This window comes from Lactuca virosa, chromosome 3 (assembly GCF_052849685.1).
Source record: "Lactuca virosa cultivar CGN04683 chromosome 3, Lactuca_virosa_CGN04683_v6, whole genome shotgun sequence".
Lineage (NCBI taxonomy): Eukaryota > Viridiplantae > Streptophyta > Magnoliopsida > Asterales > Asteraceae > Lactuca > Lactuca virosa.
The window spans coordinates 111,990,502-111,999,218 of NC_136428.1; positions in this window are offsets into that span (position 1 = coordinate 111,990,502).

Consider the following 8,717-nt stretch of genomic DNA (forward strand, 5'->3'; position numbering starts at 1 on the left):
AAGGTTACGTAAGACGATTTGCACCCTTAGGTTAAGGTTAGGATCATGGGAAAAGAGATTATATGCAAACATTTATCCTTGTCATATCTCTTAGTAGACGAAGCTTTTCCATTACTAACCTTTTCCATGTTTGGAAGCTGGGTGTAACAAGATGTAACTTAAATACAAGTGTTTATGATATCAAGCTGTTTCATAGGTCGTAAATATTAACAGTTCTATCTCTATCATTTAAAATTGGTAGAATTTCAGTTATCTCTCTATCATTTGAAATCGGTAGGATTTCAGTTATGACTCTATCATTTGAAATCGGTAGGATTTCAATTCTCTCTCTATCGTTTGAAGTCGGTAGGATTTCAGTTATCTCTCTTTCATTTGAAATTGGTAGGATTCCAGGTATCTCTCTATCAGTTGAAATCGCAAGGATTTCAGTTCTCTCCCTATCATTTGAAATTGGTAGAATTTCAGTTCTCTCTATATCATTTGGAAATTAATGTGTAGGATTTCTGGAATCGATTGCTCTCTATAAATTGAAAATCTATAGGATTTGAGGGACAAGTTACACAAATGCACTATCATACGATACGACTCATACGTGCTTCTTTATGACTAAGTGGTTACTGGTACGTTTCCTATCAAAAATATTTATGCTTCTGTATTATTTGATACTAGTGTTGATAAAAGCTCTATTTCCCATAATTTTAGAAGCATGATTAACCATAAATCATGCAAACTTAATGAAGCTTACACGGTAGAAGTAGCAAACGACCAGATAGAAAGCACTTTAGAAATACTCACCAATTGCCTTGTCACCCTAAATAACCACATCTTTCATGTCGACCTAATGCCTATAACCATTGGAATTTTCGATATAATCATCATAATGGAATGATTATCGCCTCATCTAGCATAGATTTTATGTTACGAAAGGGTTGTTCGGCTGCCTATATCTAACAACGAATCCCTCGTATTTACGAAGATAAATCAAGAAATAATCTTAGGGTTTACATTAGGTATTTTAGGTATCTTTATTTATATGTGGTTTAATCTCACTATTTATCAATGAAACATTCCATTATATAACATGGTATTAGAGATCTAGGTTAAAATTGTACTACTTACCACAACACGCTACCACCACCCTCCACCTCCAACAACATTCTCTCATAATTGTCGTAGGTGCCTTTATTATGCTTCATATTCCCTTCGTTTCTTTTTTTCTCCTCGTAAATAATAAAACAGCCACCGACACCAAGTTGGGTTTTAGTTCAAAAATAGTTTCATAAATTAGAAAAATATGGCAACGGAAGACTTAAGTTTTTTGAAATAACATAAACATTTTATACCCACCAAGGATATTCTTGAAAGTTATAGAAAGATTAAAACACCAACCAAAAAAGAGGTGGAGAAATAACAACCTTTGTAGTTCTTTGGGTCCTCTCGGGAGGCTTGAAAGTTGATGAAGAATGTGGAACTTTTGAGACACCAACAATGACTCAACTTGATGTAGATGCTAGTCTAAAACTCTTAAAACCTTAAGATTTTAGTTCATAACCAATATGAACTTAAAGAGGACTTGAAGATGCAAGTGTTCTTCAAGTTTTCTAACCAAAACTAGAGAGAAAGGGAGAGGGAAGAGAGGATTCATATTTTGCATCAAGGAATGAATGAGACAAGAATCCAAGTGCAAGCTCTCTTATTTATATGCATATAGTGAAGTTATTAACCAATAGTCCTTAGCACTTTAAGCAAACTTGTCCCCATTGTCATAAGCATGTCTCCCATGCCTTTAAAGCATGATTAGACAAGTCATACGCTTCTTCTTTTTATGCATATCTCGAAAATTGCATAAAGAAGAAGAAAGAAAGTCAAACTTTTATAAACTCTTTTATAAAATATAAACCTTGTCTTTTAGGAAAAAGAGAAAAGGATTCAACTAGTCCAAAAGTTTGTACATGACTTATAAATCATACCATATGATGTATATTAGGTTACTTGCTAATGGAATTTTATATTTCCATGAAATAAATAATTTCCAATTTAATTATAAGAGTTTTATTGAATATTTATTAAAATCAATTTCTAATAAATAATCAATTGTATCAAGTTGTTGTTAGTGTGACCCATTAGTATCATATGTTATTTAGTAATATCACTTTTATATGACTCTTGAGCATACTAGGCCTTTCAATCTCCCACTTGCGCAAGACTCATATTAGACTGATATAGACAGAGGTGAACGTCTAGCAACATTTCACTGCCCCTAAGACCATACGACTGTTTGCCATTCTATCAACGCCCAATTCCCAAAAAGCTCAAAGCTACAATTGGTGTATAAGGTAAGTTTATCAGTTATCCCTTTGCTACAGACATCATGTTGAACATGAGATTCGGATCGCGATCAATCTCATTAGTTGTTCAACTTTTTGGTAAGGCGCCTTAGATGTCTAACTCTCAATACATAAGAGGAACAAATCCCATCTTGACTACATAACCTCTTGCATAGTTCACACCATACCTGAAAAAGGCTTTTATACCTACTCGGTTAAGGAACAACATTTGACCATTATCAAAGCATAGTACTCTCTATACTTAAGTCCCACTATGTATCTCAGGTGTTAAGGATACAAAGATAGTACCTTTTAATCAAGTATCATTCATGATAGCGATCCATGAGATGATCTTGATGCGGTTCAATTCAATACTAGTTCTCTAACAAGTACCTATGAAACTTGGTTACAACCACTTGCCTAATTTCATCTAGTGAGAGTCAACCAATCCAATTCATATTAGTCTTACTTTATAATTGATCCCAAAATTATAACCGACTATGAACTTTTAGAATAATAATATTATTCATGGATTAAACATGTTAATATAGAACACAACAAGTATTAATGTGATGACTATATCTCAATATATCATAACATTATCTAATAGTTGTTGTTATAATGTTCCAATATCCAAATACTAAATCCAAATCAAAAATCCATTTCTAGAATAATAAAGTCTTATAGCTGAAGTGTGACCATTCATACTTAGCTCAAAAGAATGACTTTATCAATGGATCTGACAAAATTTAATTTGTGTGAATTCTGTGAATACTATCATCTCTATACTTAACTTTACTCTAAGTATAGTCAAATATTTTGGAGAATATGATTGGTGTTCTTTCATGATATAGAGTCTCTTAGCTTGATTAAGTATACTCTCGAAGTCACAAAGATTTCTATGTGATCCTCGAATGGCAGAAATCAACATAGTTTTTCAATGATCTCATTCATCCAATTATATTTGAATTTAACTTCTAAAGTAGTGTATTCTTATTTTGTAGTAGATTGTGTCATTATATTTTGCTTGGACCTCATTCCAACAAGACTTACTCTTCATTCCATAATGAAGTCAAAATCCAATTATAATTCATAATTATTTATATCTGTTTAGAAATTAACATCTTATGTAGCTATTTCCATAATGATCCTATCTAAATTGATTGTCTCATATACATTCTCTTAGTTCTTCTAAAGTACTCTTAGAATGCTCTTTTAGTCATCTAGTGACTTAACCATGTATTCAATTAGTATCCTATGACATGCTTACAACATGATCAAATACGATGTCCTATGCATAATATGGCGTAAATAATGAATTCATTTTCCAAACAAATAGAATATAAATCATTTCATCTAGTTCAAACCTATGAGTTATGTATTTTTGAGGCTAGCTCAAAATGGTGCTATATCACAATGCCAAGAATTCTCCAAAAGAATCTTCTGTCTTGATCCCTTTCAAGATATTGCCAATATATGTATAAGGACATGGAATTTTTAACATTCATTTTATCTATCCCTTATAGATTTTACATTCCAAGAATGTATCTTCTCCTTCCTAAGTCTTTCATTTTAGAAACACTTTCCAAGTCAAGGTAAAAACGATCTTGCTTAGTCAGAATGTGATTTCAAATGATTAAGTATGTCTCACTCATACAAGATTAGGAATTTCACTATCCTCCCACTAGTTCTTAGTAAACACACATGTTCTATTCATTTTGATATAAAAACATACCTTGTGGTTTTACATAAAATGATAATTATAACATTTAGATGTTTGCTTTATATCCACAAGTGGATCTCAAGCTCTACACATTTTGTTAGGATAACATGGATTAAGAAAACCTCCAGGATAATCTATATAGATATCTTCTAGTAGATGTCTATTAAGAAAAACGGTCTTTCTTGAAATCTATTTGCTATATCTCATATTAAGAATATGAATTTATAGCAAACATATCCTTATTGATCTAGTAATAGCCACTTGTGGAAAAAGTTTGATCATAGTCAATGTCATGAGTATGATGAGGACCATAGTCAATGTCATGAGTTTGAGAAAATCCTTTTATAACAAGTCTTTCTTTAAATGTGTATGGTTATCCATGTAATTTATTCTTTCTAGAAGAATCATTTACTCCTTCTAGCCTTGCTATAGGGAGAAATTTTAATCAAGCCCACACTTGATTCTCATACATGGATTTCATCTCATGTTCACGACTCTAAGTCATTTATCAGATTCGAGATATGACATAACATCCTGTTATTTGATGGATTTTCCATAAACCATCAATAGAATCTCATCAATGAGAGATTCCACATTTCTCAAGTCATAGATGAATTCTACCATTAATGCGAACAATTTGTGTTTGTGAATAACTATTATTCAATTTTAACAATTCTTGTTAAAACTAGTGCCAACTATTACTACATAAGGTTATGGTTCTTGAGCTGCTTCAAGTTCCATATACCTCCCACTTGCTTTGTCATTAGAAGCTTGCTTTCTACTGACTTGGCTTTCACAAGAATAAGATGACTTATTCTTGGTGGGTTTGCATATGATAATCTAAGCCACATTTAGAGTATTATACAAATATGTGCTTAGTAGATTTTGGGTTAAGAAGCTTTAGTCCAACATCGGCTTCAAATCCAAAAAACATTAAGTAAGATGAGGATGGAGCCTCTCCATAATTAATCTTATAAAGTGTTTAATCTACTTATTAGTTGGTATTTTTATTCAAGATACAATTAATAGTGATTGAAGTATTATCTCAAAAGATTAAAGGAGGATATTTCTACCGATTAGAAAGTAAATCATATCAAGTAAGATTTAATTCATCATTTATTATCATTAAAGCCTTAGATAGTTCTTACCGGTTTCTATCTAAACTTTTGAAACCTTCAACCAAGATTTCATAATTATGTTTTACCACATAAAATATAATTAAAACTACTATAGTTGTTAATAAAGTTGATTTGGTATCTTGTGCTTAATCTCAGACATTCATTAGAAAGGAAGTCATACACCAAAGTGTATAGTTCCTTAATTATTTTCTCTACTCTTTAGTGAAAATATCATTAGGAATCCTTTAGATATAAATAAGGTTCACATATGTCAAATAAACTACATTATTTGCTTTCAAAGATCCCTTTCTTGAAGTTGGAATATGTGAATGTCATTTATATAATAAGGATAACAATGTCAAATATGAGTTTGACTTAAAACAAGTTTAAGTCAAAAGTGCTTGCATATCGAACTTAATTTTATTTATGAAATGTTGATATTTACTTCACAACTCTATTAAGAGATATAGTCTCATAAATAGAAGTTAATAATTCAGAATATGAATATTATCGTTATGAAAAACGATTAAGTAAATGATCAAACATTCGAATAAAATAACTGAAACATAAATTTAGACATGCTAAATTAAAACATTCATTGTTCCAAAACAAATATTGTTTTAGATTTTTTAACGGCAAATAATTATTTTTTCTCCTCTCCCAGGGTTTGAACCCGAGATCTCCTAGTTAGTTGTTAGTTTGACACCTCCTTGTTAGCCAAGTGGGCTAACCCCAACTTGTCAAATATTGTTTTAGATTACAAGTAATTTATGTTCTAAGCATAAATAATAAACTAAACTCCGAGAGTGTAGTTCCTACTTAATTGTGTTCAACTTGGTTACTCTTCAGTAAATATTTGCAAGCCATTTACAAATATTAGATTAACATTTAAGTACCAAGTACCTAAGTGTTATATGAAAAGTATGAGTTCTATCTAGTAGATACAAGAAGTACTAGTGTCTTCCAGACTTTCTTTCCAAATAAGAGGAGTAAATCCTCTTCCAGTGTCCAGTTTCTTCACAAAAGAAACAAGATCCATCTATGTGGACTTTAGTAGATTTCTTGGGCTTAAAGGTGTTTAGTCCATAAAACATGGGCCTCCTGGATCACACAAGGTGGTTCTTTTAGCCTTGCATTATTCCAATGTTTAAACTAGCTTTAAATAAAATATCACCGTATTTATTTGAATATTGCTTAACCTGTTATATCATCAAATATATGGTTAAATTATCCAAGACTTCCTAGAAGTCATGAATAACTATTCCTAGCTTGATGTCAGAAGCATCTTTAGCATCACAGTGATGCCTTTACTAGGTATTATGTTCAGGTTCATTGCTCAAAGCAAATAGTTTAGGACTAGGACCTTTAAGTGTATATAATTTCATATCTCTTACGAGATTGTCTCTTAAGACATGAACCCATTCATTGAAGTTGTATCTATTGAATGTTATTGTTTCATTAAGTCATTAAAAGAAAATGACAATATATGATAATGAGAATGGATTACTTAACTACAAATTTTTTTTTAACAAAATTCATTTAGTATTTTCAATATTTAATCTTCAATAATTAATACTCTTTTAGTTTCCAAAAACATTAATTATCAAAGTCTAGGATCCAAGTTGCAAAACAAATAAATGGTTAGGTGTCTTTTATCCCATCCATTTGAATTCAACTTGGTAGATATCGATTATCAATTATATTTTGCTATATAATTCCTAGATTTATGGGATATCTAATAACAAATTTAATTAGACATGTTTGATCCCATCCATGCCTCATAACTCTCTTGCTTAGGTCTCCTTTATCACAAAAGATTTCTGATCAAATCGTCCAATTTGAAAAACTTGTGTAATTGGCCTATAACTTGGTTATAGAAATCGCGAATACACCCTGGCCATCAAAAGATAACACTAAGCGGTTAGGTATCATTTATCCCACTAGTGTATACAAGAGACTTGCGGGTGTTTTTCAAAAGGATTGCATAGATTTGAGGTTTGTAAAAAGGGTATTTATATGTTTTATAATTCTAGTTTAAAAACATATGATATCATGGTTATTACATGCATATAATAAACCATGGTATCAATTTTATAAATAAAATTACCTTTTAAAGGTTCTATATAAAAAGCTAGTTTTATATAATTAGACGCAATTGAATTTTAATAACCGACATTAAGTATGAATGCATTTGAACCTTTTATATCTTTAATAAAACTTCCTTTTATTACTTATATATTTGGAGTTTGTATAAGTTATAAAAATCACCATTTTAAAACTTATAATGGAGTATTTCAAAATTTGTCGTTATTAACGTTTTTATAAAACCGGATTTTATTTTAAAATAATAACTTGTTACATCTTATGTCTAATTTTGAAAACCCAAACTCCATGTGATGTTTATTTTGTCCAAAATTATTTTAGCATGAGAAAAACTAATTTAGCAACCACACAAAATAATTGCATAAAATAAACAACACAAACATGCATAAAAAGATATGTGCATAAACATAACCAACTAATGACATTTTGTGAGCCAACACAAAAGATGTCAAATACATTCCTAAAGGGACATTTAAGGGGACTAAAAATCTTCTTGCAATGTTGTTGTAGAAGCTCCCACTTAAGTAAACACCCATTGCTTACAAAAGATTGGAAAAACTTCTTTAAAGGAAAAACCGCAGCTTTCATGACACTTTTTTCATAAAGTGTCATCTTTCTGTTCAACACCTTTTCAGCACATGTGTAGCATTCATGACACCTTTCAGAAAGTGTCATGTTCTGCCCAACACATGTTGAACTCGAAAATTTTCCTTTTGTCTTCAAAAAATGGTTCAAACTTCATTTCTTGTTACATCTTTGTACAAATAAATTTTTTCTAAAAACTAATCTATTACTTTACAAAAATAAACAAGAAAACTAATATATTTAATTATTACATACCATATGAATAAATAAATTATTACAACCATTTTATAATAAAAACAACAAACACAACAACATAACAACACATTGGTCATTGGCTAGTTTATACAAATCATATACATCAATATACACATCAAAGAATCTTTGTTTTTCTAAGACAACTTTAAATGACAAAAGATGCATGAAACTTTTGTCACATAAAATAAAAAAGTTGTCATAGAAAATATGTATGAACTTATTTTTATACAAAAACAAGTTATCCATATTCTCCAAAAACTAAGATTTCCAAAAATCAAAAATCTAACCAAACATGCAAGATGGCTCTGATACCAATTGTTGGGTTTTAGTTCAAAAATAGTTTCATAAAGTAGAAAAATATGGCAACGGAAGACTTTAATTTTTTGAAATAACATAAACATTTTATGCCCACCAAGGATCTTCTTGCAAGTTATAGAAAGATTAAAACACCAACCAAAGAAGAGGTGGAGAAATAACAACCTTTGTAGTTCTTTGGGTCCTCTCGGGAGGCTTGGAAGTTGATGAAGAATGTGGAACCTTTGAGACAACAATTATGACTCAACTTGATGTAGATGCTAGTCCAAAACTCTTAAACCCTTAAGCTTT